This window comes from Phacochoerus africanus, chromosome 4 (assembly GCF_016906955.1).
Source record: "Phacochoerus africanus isolate WHEZ1 chromosome 4, ROS_Pafr_v1, whole genome shotgun sequence".
NCBI lineage: Eukaryota > Metazoa > Chordata > Mammalia > Artiodactyla > Suidae > Phacochoerus > Phacochoerus africanus.
Window position 1 is genome coordinate 115,413,634 of NC_062547.1, and position 15,757 is coordinate 115,429,390.

Genomic DNA, 15,757 nt, shown 5'->3' on the forward strand with positions numbered 1-15,757 from the left:
AGAATTCTAATTTAGGTAGTGATGGAATAAATAAATGTGGAGAATTAAATAATACAGGTCTCAAAGGGGATATGAACTTATTTTACCCAAAGAGTAACATGAAGGGACTGCGTGTATGTGAAGCAAGTAAGAGGAAGGGAAGGTTCTGAAAAAGGATGGGAGGCTCTCGTGTAACACTGGAACTCCTCGATGCCCCTCTTGAGTAAAGATATAAGCATAATCTGAAAATTCACCATCTTCAACTCTCCCAAATTCAGTATGGATCATAATCCAGGCTAATAATAATTTTATTATGATGGTAACTAGAATACTTGGGAGTGCCTATAACATGCCCAAATTCTAGTTACTCCTCACTCCCATCCTGCTGTGAAGACCATACCACACTTAAAAGAGAAGGCCCAGAGTTCCCATGTGGCTCAGTGGTTAACAAATCTGACTAGGAACCATGAGGTTGCAGGTTCAATCCCTGGCCTCACTCAGTGGGTTAAGGATCTGGCATTTCCATGAGCTGTGGTGTAGGTCGCAGATATCGTTTGGATCTGGCGTTTCTATGGCTCTGGTGTAGGCCAGCGGCTACAGCTCCGATTAGACCCCTAGCCTGGGAACCTCCATATGCCGCAGGTGCAGCCCTAAAAGAGACAAAAAGACAAAAATAAATAAATAAAAATAAAAAATAAATTAAAAAAAAAAAGAGAGAAGGGAGCATATGTGCTTCAACATGGAATCCCCTTGCCTCATACTGCTGATGAATAAGAGAGCCAGGGGAAGGCTGGAATCATTTTATCCAATGAAGCACAGCCTCTCCAGTTCAGAAAATTACTTTCCTTCCAATCTTGCCTTCTAATCCATTCATAGAAAAGGAGGAAAATTAAGAAGGTAGAAGGAGGTGGCCTGCTTGTCCACATCCCACCACCAGCCTTGTTCACCAAAGGACTCTGGAGGACCTGTACCTGTTGGTGTCCTGAATATCAGGCCCATTGGCTGGAGGCCTTACTGTGGACCCTGGAGCAGCTCCATGACCTGGTCCCAGCCTCACTCTAACAGCGTCCAGAGGCAGTTCTGCCACCCAGAACCTAGCCATGGACCTAGCAGGAGGAGCATGCAGGAGGACGTGATGGGGGTCAAATCCATTCACACTCCTGGTAACAGGCCTGAGACCTGCAGACCTGGCAGTGGCCTGATGACGAAGCTTCCAGTCCTGCTCACCACGGTCCTGCACGTGCCCAAGGAACGGGCAGGAACCATGCCCACTCAAGCCTCCAGTGACAGCAGAGAGGGAGTTGTAAGAAAAGAAGAAGGAGAGAATGAAAGGAAGGATCTCAAATTAAGCTGAGGTGAAGAGGTCATGTTATTAACAACTAAAGATAAAGGAGGTCAGATTAACTGGTGGATATTTGAGCAAAAGAGTAATGTTGTGTCTGCTGAATGAAATGTTATGTCTATTCAAGCAATAAACAGGGAAACCAAAATGGGAGTTTTATGAGGTAATCTAGGTCTTTACTGTGCTGAGTAGAAGGGCATGAGAGAGTAAAGGACAAGCAAAGACACTGTGCAGAAGACCTCATAAGACTTCCTTGCCACGGAGGAGGAAGACGGAGTGAAGTGAAAAGGAAAAGTACATGCTCAAGTTCAGGGAATTGAAATAATAATGAAGCCCCTTGAAGAAATGAGATTACATAGAAAAGCCAGTCTGGGGAGTTCCCATCATGGCTCAGTGGTTAACGAATCCGACTAGGAACCATGAGGTTTCGGATTTGATCCCTGGCATCGCTCAGTGGGTTAAGGATCCGGCGTTGCCGTGAGCTGTGGTGTAGGTGGCAGACATGGCTCGGATCCTGTGTTGCTGTGGCTCTGGCATAGGCCAGTGGCTACAGCTCCGATTCGACCCCTAGCCTGGGAACCTCCATATGCCGCAGGAGTGGCCTGAGAAATGGCAAAAAGACCAAAAAAAAAAAAAAAAAGAAAAGAAAAGCCAGTTTGGAGAGAAAGGAAATAAATAAATGTAGCATGATGGTGGGTGATGTGAATCGGATTCTCAGTGTCCTGTAGCTTGTCATAAAAACAGAACTATAATTCCAGCAAAACAGAAGTGAAATTACAGATTTGTGTTATTAGCAGAAAAATAAGGCCTGAACTCAATATGAGTAGAGAAACAATTATGAGTTTTTAATGAATAATTCAGGGAGTAGAAACCTCAGTAATAAAAAGGAGTTTTTGAACAACATGATAAATAAAACATACTGTGGTTTTTAACCCATTTATAAATGTATTTAATTCTCAAATTCTTTACATTAAAAAGAGTGACTGACAAAAGTACATACAAATCACCTTCTTTCATATATTTTAAATGACTGTTTAGTGAGAAACAATACTTTATAAGCCTACGGTCATTGTGCTGAATATGGTTTATCTTTAGTCTCCATTAAGACCACGAGACCAGGGATGAACCCATAGAATATATTCTAATAACTGTGTTCTCTAAACTAATTTTTTGTGTTTTTTTGTTTTTTGTTTTTGCTTTTCATGGCCACACCTGAGGCACATGGAAATTCCCAGACTACAGTGTCAAATCAGAGTTGCAGCTGCCGGCCTGCACCACGACAACACAGGATCCACGCCACAGCTGGTGGCAACACCAGACCGATCCTTAACCCACTGGGCAAAGGCAGGAATCAAACCCATGTCCTCATGGATACTAGTCAGGTTCATAACCCACTGAGCCACAATAGGAACTCCCTCTAAATTCAATTTTTAAATGCCATGATGACTTTAAAAGTGAGCCTTTTACTTGTTGATTTCAACTACAGCAAATTGCTGCTTCATATATTTGTAGGGAGAATCTTTTATATCCAACTGACTGACAGTTAGTAAAGGAAAAAAAATCATATAAAAACAGATGGGATGTGTTACAGCTGTCATAAAAAGTAGGTTGTGCTCTCATATGGACGTCTGAACACTTGCTGAGAAGCATGTCTGTCCTGAAACTCCTCATCCAGGGGCCAGACTGTAACACGAGGCACTCTTCTGTTCTGCTTTGAGTGACCCTGTGGCAGCTATCAAAGATGTTACTTTAAATGTACTAAGAGAAAACGTGTCTCTGTCAGCACTAAGCAGACCGTATCCTAGAAAATAACAAAAATGAACCAAAACTAAATTCTCGATAAGCCTTGAAAATTTATTGAGAAACTGTATCATTTGAAAACCAAGATTATGAACCTGGCATTACAGAAATGTTTAATTTGCATGTTTGAACTCCTTGGAAGCCTTAAATTGCTAGTCTAGATTTTTATTCCATGAATGTGAAATATCAATATTTCTACTTATATGAATGATTATAAATGAATATAGCCTTTAAAATTGTGACAGTTTGGCACCACAGAATCAAATGAATCACTGAAAGGTAACCTGAATGAAAGATGCAGTTTAAAACACTGTCTTTATCAAATGCAATGTTGTGTGGAAAGAACTAGATCAATGCCAAGACACCAAGGTAAGAACCAGTCAGGAAGCCAGACATTTATTTAATAAATACTTACTGTGTCAATGCTATGTGCCAACCACTATTCTATGTACCAAAGAAAAAGACAATGTTACTGCTTAATGTTATTCCACTTAATTCTAATGGAGAAAGAGGACAGAAACTAAATAGAACAATATCAGTATGAAAAATAATACGATGTGGTAATGGGACCAACAATGACTAAAAAAAGAAAACTACTACAAACAGAGTGAAAGACCTCCATGAGGATACAGTATTCAATCTAAGATCTAAAGAGAAATAAAAAATTAAAAAGTTAACCATTCAGGGAGCTGAGGCAAAGTGCTCCCAGCAGAAGAGATAAAAAGGGCAAAAGGTATGGACCTAGAATGGCTTGAAAGCCTAGAAAAACAGAAGAAAGGATGGAATATGTAGTTCCTGTCACGGCTCAGTGGAAACTAATCTGACTAGCATCCATGAGGATGCAGGTTTGATCCCTGGCCTCGCTCAATAGATTAAGGATCCATCATTGCCATGAATTTTGGTATGGGTCACAGACATGGCTCAGATCTGGTGTCACTGTGGCTGTGGCATAGGCCAGCAGCTATAGCTCCAATTAGACCCCTGGCCTGGGAACTTCCATATGCCATGGGGGTGGCCCTAATAAAACAAAAAAAAGAAAAGAAAAAAAAAGGAAGACGAAGAAGAAAGGATAGAATAAATAGAGTACAAGATATCTGGGGTGGAGGCTCCCTGAATGGTTAACTTTTTAATTTAAAGAGACAAGACAATGACAGGTAGGCACACTCTCAGTGATCACAGCCAATACCTTTTGCCCTTTTTATCTCTTCTGCTGGGAGCACTTTGCCTCAGCTCCCTGAATGGTTAACTTTTTAATTTAAAGAGACAAGACAATGACAGGTAGGCACACTCTCAGTGATCACAGCCAATTTGTTCACCATGGAAGGAAGTTTGGATTTTATTCTTCGTGTAATAAAAAGCTAAGAGAGCATTTAATGCAGAAGGGAACTGACCTGCTGTATGTTCTATAAAAATCTTTTTTTTTTTTTTTTGGCTTCGTGATCGAAAAGGAGAGTAGAAGGAAGACAGGGAGAATTTTAGCTTTTTGTAGTTCCTGTCATGGCTTAGTGGAATATGAGCTTTTTGAAGTTAGTCTATAAGCAAAGTGATAATTGCATAGACTTGGGAGGTGTACAGTAAAGTTGTACAATGGTCTTTGCCCTTGGCTTCTGGGAGGTCACCTCTACACCTTGAACGTCCAGTTTGAAAAGATTGTTTTTATTTACCTGGGAGCCTTGGGCCTTGGTACTTATTTGGCCTTTGGAAGCTGGAGATTGGGGTCAGCCATGTGTATGTGACTGGACCCCAGTAAAAATTCTGGATATCAAAGCTTGGTGACCTTCCATAGGTGACAATACTCTATGCAAACTGTCATATATGTTTTCTGAGAGAAGTAAGTGCTTTCCACACAAGTCCACTTGGAAAGGACGGTGGATAACTCTGTGCTTGGAACCTCTCGGACTCTGCCCTATGCACCTCCTCCTCAGCTGATTTTAATCCTTTCACTGTAATAAACCATAATCATGATCAAAATGGCTTTGCTAAATTCTGTGAGTCCCTCCACAATTTATCAAACTTAAGGGTTGTCTCGGGGATTCCCCAAACTTGCAGGTGGTTGCAAAAGTGAGGGAGTCCTGAGCAACATAGAGAGAAAGACAGGTAGAGAATCTGGGGACATATTTTGGATGTATAGTAGAATGCTAGGATATGTTTAGTTTCAGAATATTATAATATAATAATGATGATGTATCTACCACTATACACATACACAATATAAATACTGATGAAAAGTTATTTTGTATAATATTTGGTCATTACACATTTTAAACAAATATCCAACAGAATAAACCAAAGAGCACCAAAGTATTACTAATAGGCCCTTTTTTGCTCCAGGTATGATAGAGAACATAAAGCAAAAGCAAATGTCAGCTGATTTTTTTATTAGCATGTGACAGTTAATTGAAATGTAATGGCAAGCAGGATGCCAAAATGTTGACAAATATATAAGGAACTGATTAGAACTTGCCTTGCTGAAATTTTATTATCTTCTCCCATAGTTAATTATGGAAATCTGTTAATTAAAAATAATTATCTTCTGGAGTTATAACTGGGAACCAAAAAAGAAAGTAGTACATTTGCTTTTCAAGAACAACAACGATTCATACACATAAAGAAGTATCAGACTTCTGATTCTTTGAATCATTTTCAATCTCATTAAAGTAAATTAATACCAGCAAGATACATGGACTATCTCTATGGAAGTAGTTAACCCTCACAGGCTTTCGTATCTGAAGGCAACAAACAAAAGAGAAGAAAAATAACAAAGATCCTCTTGGAAATTAAAAAAAAAAAGCATACTGCATATGCAAAAACATTTAAAATCCATAATATTGAGGAAACTAAGATTTTGAGAGACATAACAAATTGCTTAACATCGTCCAGAACTTGACAACTGAGCTAAGTTGTCAGTCCAGCAAACATTTACTCATGTACAACTCAACAATTTTGGTGTGTCTTCCCTCCTCTTCTTACTTAATCTCTTGCCCTTCACCCCATATTCACCTTCTCTTATTCCTTCCAGTAAGTAGCTACTTCAGATGTCTTTAAGGAAATAACTATTCATCCAAAACCTTAAGAAATATCTGGACCAAATACTGAATAAATGTGGTAGATTAAATCAGAGATTTCTGTAACCATGTATACATTATCAGGTTACTCTTGATGGATGTGAGAGCTGAAGAAGAAAGGGACACTAGAGTATTAGTATTCATTTCTGGACCAGGTTAAATGACAAAACAAAAATCAATCTGAAGCACTCTGGAGGATTTTTTTTTTTTTGTCTTTTTGGTATTTCTTGGGCCACTCCCGCGGCATATGGAAATTCCCAGGCTAGGGATCCAATCGGAGCCGTAGCCCTCGGCCTACGCCAGAGCCACAGCAACGCGGGACCCGAGCCGCGTCTGCAACCTACACCACAGCTCATGGCAACGCCGGATCGTTAACCCACTGAGCAAGGCCAGGGACCGAACCCGCAACCTCATGGTTCCTAGTCGGATTCGTTAACCACTGCGCCACGACGGGAACTCCACTCTGGAGGATTTTAATATAATTCTGACTGTATAACAAAGGCAGTTACAAATACCTAGAGTGTTTTTTTCTTTAATGTATACACATTTGCTTCTTAATTAATTTGGATAGGGAGCCAAAATCTAATTTTTTCACCTCTGCTAAGATATATTATTACAAAAATTGCTTTCTAAAATGGCACATTGGAATATATTTTAGCATCATGAACACTTTTGGAAAGACTCCATGATTTCTGGCTCAAGGGTCAGCTGCAGATGGATTTTAGACCACTGGATCAAACTGGACACATCTTTGCACTTACACTTTAAAAATGTAAGGGATGTTTCCATGACATTTTTAGCAGGCTTATTTGGATAAAGACTTTTATATGGCCAAAAGCTTTTGATTGGAAAGTCCAGCTCATGTTTTGGGCTGTCACAGTCAAAAGGAATAGTAACAACCATATCAGGAAATTAAAGAAGCGAGTTCACAGGAATCCTTTAAATGTGTAGAGACCTAAATGAAGATTCATTTGTAGGAAAGAAAGCAAAATTTTCTGAGAAGAGTAGCAGCACTATTTAACTCAAAAATTATTAATAATTTATCCTGTTGATTTGGGGCTTTAGGAAGATTCTCACGTAAACTTGGAGGATGAAGTCTCACCTCTACAGTTAGGAACTATTTTCGACAGTCTGCACAGATGAAGCTTTGATTACTGGAGGCAGTGTTGACAAGGAAGAACACGGTTAGCTTTTTCCAGGTATGTTGGGTATAAAGTCATCTTGGATCACAAACTACAGCTCCTATCCTAAGTCTGCAAAATGCAAGTAGAAGTGGGCAGTCTCAGAATATTTGACCACAGGGACTTTTTGTCCTGTACCTCATGCTTAAAATTTCCAGCTCTTTTCACACATTTCAGAGAGCAACTCTTTCCTCCCCTGCAGCAGCTCGGCCAAAGGCTGCAATAAATGGAAGGGAGGAAAGAGTGCCTGCAGCAGCAACTCGGTCCATTCTGGGAGGTCTCTGAGGTCCCAGGTGCAAGGCCAGTTTCCGAGCAACATGTCCAGTTCTAACCCCTAGTTACCACCACCTTGTATGTAAAAAAAGAAAGAGGAAAATATCTGGCCGTATCTTTTCCCGGAAAGCTGGTTGCGAGGATACCCAGAATAAAACATGTTTAATGACAAGGTTTGAGACCAACAACCACTTTAAAATCCTCCTAGGCAAAGATATATTCATCGTGATTTAGAAATAATTTCAACAATAACTCTTCAGTAACATCAAATTACTCCTCAACTCTAATTAGAATGGTTTTTGCTAACTATAATTATCCTCAAAACATGGAAAGGTTTTTCTCAGCTGACAGGCTGTCAGCAATGACATAACTTGCTAAATGCTTACTAGACATAAAGAACAGTGTTAATAGCTACAGGGTTATGAGTTGCTAGTATCTAAGGTAGTTCAACCCATGGGAGGGGCAGAATTAGATTTTATAACAGCCAAAGCGTATAGAGTTTCAAAGCCTTCTTTTTCAAAAACTATTAAAATCAAAAACTATTTTAAAAATCTTATTTTTCTTTGGGGATCTTGGGATTAATAGATACAAACTATTGCCTTTGGAATGGATTAGCAATGAGATCCTGCTGCGTAGCACTGGGAACTCTGTCTAGTCACTTAGGATGGAGCATGATAATGGGAGAAAAAAGAATGCGTACATGGATGTGTAACTGGGTCACCATGCAGTACGGTAGAAAAAAAAATGTATTGGGGAAATAACTATTAAAAAAATAATAAAATAAAGGACACCATCAAAAATCTTATTTTTTTCAGAGTTTAAAAAGACTTTCTCTTCATGAAAAGATATTTCTAATGTCCTTCCTAGGATTTTAGAAGGGTCCTATGTGGTGAAAGGCAATGAAAATTAAATGTCATTGGTTTCTCTCTAAATAAACCTCTGCTTGTAGGGAATATTTTTCTACAGATAAATTGATGACGTTTTTGAGGTAGGAATCCATAATCGTCACAACAAGGCCTGCCCTTCAGTGAACTAATAGAATTCCAAATGTTCAAAGTAAGAGTGGAATATGTTTATTTAGCAAAGTCTGGATGGTCTGATGTCCAAATGAATTTTCCTCACATGAAAGTTTTCTCAAGAGTTATTAAAGTTTCCGAGGTTTAGAAAGAAATTCAGATTCACCTTGAAATCCAAGACATTTTGTATTGCATCTATCAAAATTTAGATATCAGAACCCAACATCCATTCAGATAGGCTGGTTTCCAAAATGGTCTATTAACTTTTGGTGTTTATTTAGCACCCACCATCCTATTTCCACCTCTGTCTTCTTCCTTTCTCCAAATTCTGACTTAAAATAGTCTTAAAACTACAGGCTGAGTCATACTTTCTGTAACCGTATGTACCCATGTTTATCCAAAGTTGTGTTCAAATCTCTTTGGTGTCCCATGAGTCATTACTATGGAATGACATACATAAAGGATGTTCATTGTCCCAGAGTTCCTGTGACGGCACAGCGGAAAAGAATACAACTAGGAACCATGAGGTTGTGGGTTCAATCCCTGTCCTCACTCACCGGGCTAAGGATCCGGCATTGCAGTGAGCTGTGGTGTAGGTCACAGACGCGGCTCAGATATGGCGTTGCTGTGGCTGTGGTGTAGGCTGGCAGCTACAGACCCGATCAGACCCCTAGCCTGGGAACGTCCAAATGCCACAGGTAATTGTGGCCTTAAAAAGACAAAAGACAAAAGACAAAAAAAAAAAAAAGATGTTCATATTCCCATTATAATGAGTAAACAAATGGACATTCCCCTCTCTACTGGACTGAAAAGAACTGATGTTAAATATTCTTTAGATAATAAGAATAAATGAAGCACTTACATATGCAATGTATAAAGATAGTGTTTAGTGATAATTCTGAACTGAAAATGAACCTCATAATAAAAATCTCATTACAGTGTCCATTTCCTTTCCTTCATCCATTCATACACTCAATACTTGCTTACTAAGTGCCTACTCTGAGCAAGGCAGTGTTTTAGGGAATGTAGTGATGCAATGAAGAATAAAATACATATATTCCCTGACCCAAAAAGGACCAAATTTGGTACAAGTTTTGCACAGATAGCAAGTTTCTTCACAATATTCACGCTTCCCTCCTTCCTTAGTAATATGAATCAGTTTTCAACTTGGCTCAGTGATACTCAGCTAAAAGCTAAAAACAAGTAAAACCCTCAAAGTGCCCCTTTGTGTGGCCATATGATTATAACCAACACATTCACAGCAGTAAAACTATTTGATGCTTCGTGTTAAGAAGACTTGGTAGAAAATGTGTATTACCATCCTTCCCTTCTACACATTCAGAATAGCAGAACAACAATGAACATGCCTCCCTGAGAACTTCTTAAACCCTCATACCAGCCTCAGATTGCCTATTCCTAAACTGATTTTATGTAGGAGAGAAATAAATTTTCATTTTGTTTACTCTCATGTATTTTTATTACACCTAGCCAAATATACACCTAGCTAACAAAGAGATATAAAATGATTATTAAAAACACAATCTATAATTTGGTAAAGTCCATTAGAGAAGTAAAGAAACTTAGAAGAAACCTAGGCCCTCAGTGAAGTTTTGGGGGTTTTTTTGTTTTTTTCTTCCATTGACAGATGATTGGATCAGTGAAGTTTTTGAGCCACTAAATTAACCAACCCTAAACCCTGTATCTTTTAAGAAGGTATGAATTGTACAGAGGGCCTGTGATCCATTCATTCCCTTTACTGGGAGGAATCTTTGGGATGTTTCTCAAAAAGTTAAAAATAGAAAAGAAAAAGGCTTGTGACCCAGGTTAAGCTCTTTGTCAATGGGATCTTCAGCTAAATAGACTAGTGACATTTAGGAGGAAGAGAATGTATCTACAGAGTGTCCTTAGGCTAGCCCTGGCTGAGGATTACAAAAAAATAAACCTGAAATCTATAGACTGATGATGAATGGCACCCTGGAGAAAGTTATGTAACATTTACAACTCTCTAAAAGAATAAAACAAAGATATTTAAAAACCATTCTGATTTGAGTCTTCTGTGACTTGGAACTTAAACCTTCCTCAAAATACAAATTTTTACCAATTTAAATCAATTGATATCAGAAGCTATACTCACTGGATAGTCTCATTAATTTATATAACAACTTTTCTTAAGTGCCTGAACATCATTACGTTTTAGAAAAATATACTTTGGAGTTCCCATCGTGGCATAGAGGAAATGAATCTGACAAGGAACTATGAGATTGTGGGTTCAATCCCTAGCCTCGCTCAGTAGGTTAAGTATCCAGCATTGCCATGAGCTGTGGTGCAGGTTGCAGACACGGCTTGGACCTGATGTTGCTGTGGCTGTGGCACAGACCAGCAACTGTAGCTCCGACTGGACCCCTACTAGCCTGGGAAACTCAATATGCCATGGGTGCAGCCCTTAAAAGCAAAAAAAAAAAAGGAGAAAAAAAATATAATTTCCTTTGAAAGGCTTGCAGAATTTCCAATAATTTTTACATGATAATGAAATTAATAACTATGTTTATCACATAAAGATGGATCAAAACTCCATTAAGAGTCAAAGGAAAATGTAATTGTAATGTATACATGTAAGGATAACTTGATCCCCTTGCTGTACAGTGAGAAAATAAAAAAAATAAAATAAAAAATTAAAAATTAAAAAAATAAAAAAAAGAGTCAAAGGAAAACATTGATTCTTTGAAATATATCTCTTCACCGGACAATCAGGCAATAGTGTTTCAAACAAAACAATAAGAAAAATCTCTAGAAATGAACCCTAATGAGACAGCACTATGTGATTTCCCTGGAAGAAAACTGAAAATAATTTCATAAAGACGTCCACAATGTCAAGAGGACAATGCATGAACAAAGGACAAGATAGAAATGTTCAACAGATGCATGGAAAAAATGCTCCAAGTCAAGAATGATCATAGAAATGCAAATCAAAACCACAATGAGATATTACCTCACACCTGCCAGGATGGCCATTGTTCAAAATAAATAAATAAATACATACATACATACAAGAAGTGTTTGCTGAAATGGGGAAGACTGCATATTGTTGGTGGGAATGCAACATGGTGCAGCTGCTATGTAAAATAGTTTCAAGGTTCCTCAAAAAGTTACAAACAGAATTACCATATGACCAAGAAATCCCACTTTTGGCTTTACATATCTTCAAAAGAAGTGAAATCAGGAACTCAAAGAGCTATTAGGTCCTATGTTCCTTGCAGCACTGCTCACAATAACCAAGACATAAAAACAACATAAATGTCCATGAAGAGATGAATAAAGAAACTGTGGTACAGATCTGCAATGGAATACTACTCAGCCTTTAAAATGATGGAATTTTTACCATATGCAACAACACATATGAACTTTGAGTACATGACGCTAAGTGCAATAGGTCAGTCACAGAAAAACAACACTGCAAGATTTCACTAACACGAATTATAGCCATATTCATAAAATCAAGGAGTGAAATTGTGGTTTCCAGGAGGTGAAGGAAAGGAGAAATGGAGAGACTAACCAAAAGGCATGAAGTTTCAATCAAGCAAGGTGGAATAAGCTTTAGAGAGCTACTGACAACGCTGTACCTAGAGTCAACAATAACATACTGTACACTTGAAATTTTAAGAAAGTAGGTCTCGTGAAGTGATTTTCTGACAATAAAATGAAGTAAAAAAAAAAGAAGAAAAAAACAAAGATGCATTTGGTTAACTTCCTTATGTATATTTGATATCATCAGTACTAAGATCTGTCAACACACAGAATTGTGAATCATAAAGGTTGCCTGAATCCTACGGCTAACGTGTGCGGATTATTAAAGGAGTTAAATATTAAAAAACACAACCTTATTACTGATTATTTTGCTGAATAACCTTCACCAAGGTAAGAACTATATTGAAGATTTAATAGAGTATCATTAAAAGTTTCAATTGGTTCTTAGATTCCAATTAACTTTCATTTACTTTTTAAAAAGGAAATATTACTCTGTGCTAATGTTTTTTCCGAGGTTAAAATGAATCAAAATGAAGTAGACGAGGTTATTTTACAACTGTGACACCTATTTCATTCACTGCAATCATTGTCGAACCAGTTTAAGAAAATAATTCCCCACAAAAGACTGAAAGGGAAAATGTCATATTTACTTTTTCCGTTCACAGACACCAGCGAATGGAAAAATACCTGAGCCCTATCCATCTTCACATCGTACTATAACACTGAGATAAATGACTACACATTTAGTAAAAGTTCATGACACTACAACCTGCCAGCACACTTAAGTTAATTATAAACCATACTGAAAATATCTTTTTCATTCATTACAAAAAGTTACCACGGGAACTTGTCAGTAAGTGAAGAGATGCAAGATGATAGCAGAGCGGAGAGGTGGAGAAAGGGAACCAAAGCAATTACCTTCAAGTGTTTGCACGGCATGGATGTGGGAAATGGAACAGACTTTTTATGATTGGCTCCAGGAGGCAAAACTTAAGCAAAAGTTTGGGAGACATAGAAAGCCAGATTTCACTGTAATATAAAGAAGATTCCCTCACAGCGTTCAAAAATGGAATAACCTGCCTTGGGGGAGAGAGGGTGCTCATCTCTGCTGACTTGTGAGCAGAACACGGCTGTGCACTATTTGCAAAGAGCCTAGGAGAGGTTTGCACCCTGGATGAGAATTATATGGTGGACAAGATTACTATCCTGTGATAGTTTCATTCTATCATTCATTATCTATTTCTTATATGAAATGCACTTAATCAATGTCTCACCCAATAGACCATTTTCACAGCACAGATTTCAGATAATCACAGCTTGTTAAAAATCTATTATTTTATCATTCAAAAAACTAAAGTAGGCATACAGATGATGACACTTCAAATATAGTGCAGAACACAAAGCCATGTTTCCCACTTTGTAATGTTATATATAAATCATCTGATATAAGGACTAGCTGTCTGGATGCAGAACAGTCTGTAATAAGGAGGAAAAGTATTTTCCTCTGATGAGAACATTTTACCATCTTGTTTACAGTGAAATTTGTAAGCTAGGTTTTCTCAAAATATAATGTCAGAAGTGGTTTACTGGAGTTCCCTTCGTAGCTCAGCGATTAACAAACCCGACTAGAATACATGAGGATGCAGGTTCAATCCCTGGCTTCCCTCAGTGGGTTAAGGATCCGGCGTTGACATGAGCTGTGGTGTAGGTCTCAGACACAGCTTGGATCTGGTGTTGCTGTGGCTGGGGTGTAGGCCGGCGGCTGCAGCTCCAATTCGACCCTCAGCCTGGGAACCTCCATATGCCACAGGTATGGCCCTAAAAAAGCAAAAAAAAAAAAAAAAAAAAGTGGTTTACTAATACAGATTCCTGGAGTCCATTGTTAATATTTTGGATCCAAAATTCCAGAATTTATATTGGAAATAAGGACCTCATATGATACAAAGTCTGAAAATGATTTTACAAGCCGTGCTGTAGGACAACGACTGTCACAGAAAATTTCTCAGTCATCTGTTTCATATTATTGAACATGCAAATGGACAATTATTCTAAAATTTCGCTCAACAGGTTAAATAACCTCGTTAGCTCAGTACAATGAGGTAGTAATTAGGGCAGACTTTGAAGCCACATCACCTAGGTTAAGCCTCATGTCTACCACTTACCAACTAAATTTCCTTGGACAAATAAATTCTTAGTGCCTCAGTTTTCTCATCTATAAAATGGGATAATATAAATATCTATGATGGAGTTCCTGTCATGGCTCAGCAGCTGACAAACCCGACTAGCACCCATGAGGACGTAAGTTTGATCCCTGGCCTTGCTCAGTGGGTCAAGGATGCGGCGTTGCCATGAGCTGTGGTGTAGGTCGCAGACATGGCTCAGATCCTGCATGGCTGTGGCTGTGGTGTAGGTCAGTGGCTACAGCTCCAACTGGACCCCTAACCTGGGAACCTACATATGCCATGGGTGCGTCCCTTAAAAAGAAAAAAAAGACAAAATATAAATCTATGATGCTGTCTTGCTGTAATGATTAACAAATCAGGTGATGCATGCTACATGCCTAAAATCATGTGTGGCACATAGTAATAGTTAATAAATATTAACTATTATTATCCTCCATTACCCATCAGGACAAAGTATTTCTCAAAATCAGAATTTCAACCAGGATCAAGCAAAAATGTTGTGTGTTTATGGAGTTCCCATCATGGCTCAGCAGTAACAAACCCAACTAGTATCCGTGAGGATGTGGGTTTGATTTCTGGCCTTGCTCAGTGGGATAAAGGATCTGTCATTGCCGTGAGCTCTGGTGTAGGTTGCAGATATGGCTCAGATTCATTGTTGCTGTGGCTGTGGTATAGGCCAGCAGCTATAGCTCTGATTCAACCCATAGCCTGGAACTTCCATAAACTGCAGTTGCAGCCCTTAAAAAAAAATTCTGTGTGTTTAGGAGTTCCCATGTGGGGGAGTGGGCTAAGGATCTGGCGTTTGCACTATAGTGGCTTGGGTCACTGCTGTGTTGTGGGTTCAATTTCTGGCCCAAAGACCTTCTACAGGCTGCAAGCATGGCCAAAAAAGAAAAAGAAAATTACTTACCATGTTTAAATAAATTCATTTTTATCATCTTCCCTGATAATTTTTTCAATTCAAAGTTGTCTTTTCTAGGTACTACCCAGTAAAACTTTTTTTTCCAATGATGATTTCCTTAGGCACTTGAGTATATTCTAACCTGCCTACAGCTCAACACCACTGGGAGGTGTATCAGTCTGCTCGGGCTGCCATAACAAAGTACAATGGACTGGCTGTCTTACACAACAGAATTTATTTTCTCACTGTTCTGGAAGCTGAGATGTCTAAGATAAAGGCATCATCTGAATGTGTATACAGAGAGGGCTTTTTTCCTGGCTTTTAGATTGGCTGTCTTCTCCCTGCGTCCTCATGTGATGAAGAGTGAGCTCTCCAGTGTCTTTCTTGTAAGAACACTAATCCTATAATATCAGGGCCCCAATCTCATGATCTCATTTAATTACCTCCCTGTGGGACCTGTCTCCAAATCAGTCACATTGGGGGGTTATGGTT

At 38.7% G+C, this 15,757-nt stretch overlaps 1 protein-coding gene across 1 annotated transcript in view; it reads right to left on the minus strand.

Annotated features, from left to right (window-relative positions):
* TMEM232 (transmembrane protein 232) overlaps positions 1-15,757 on the minus strand; it is an 89,391-nt gene that overhangs the window by 18,761 nt on the left and 54,873 nt on the right. The window lies entirely within an intron of this gene.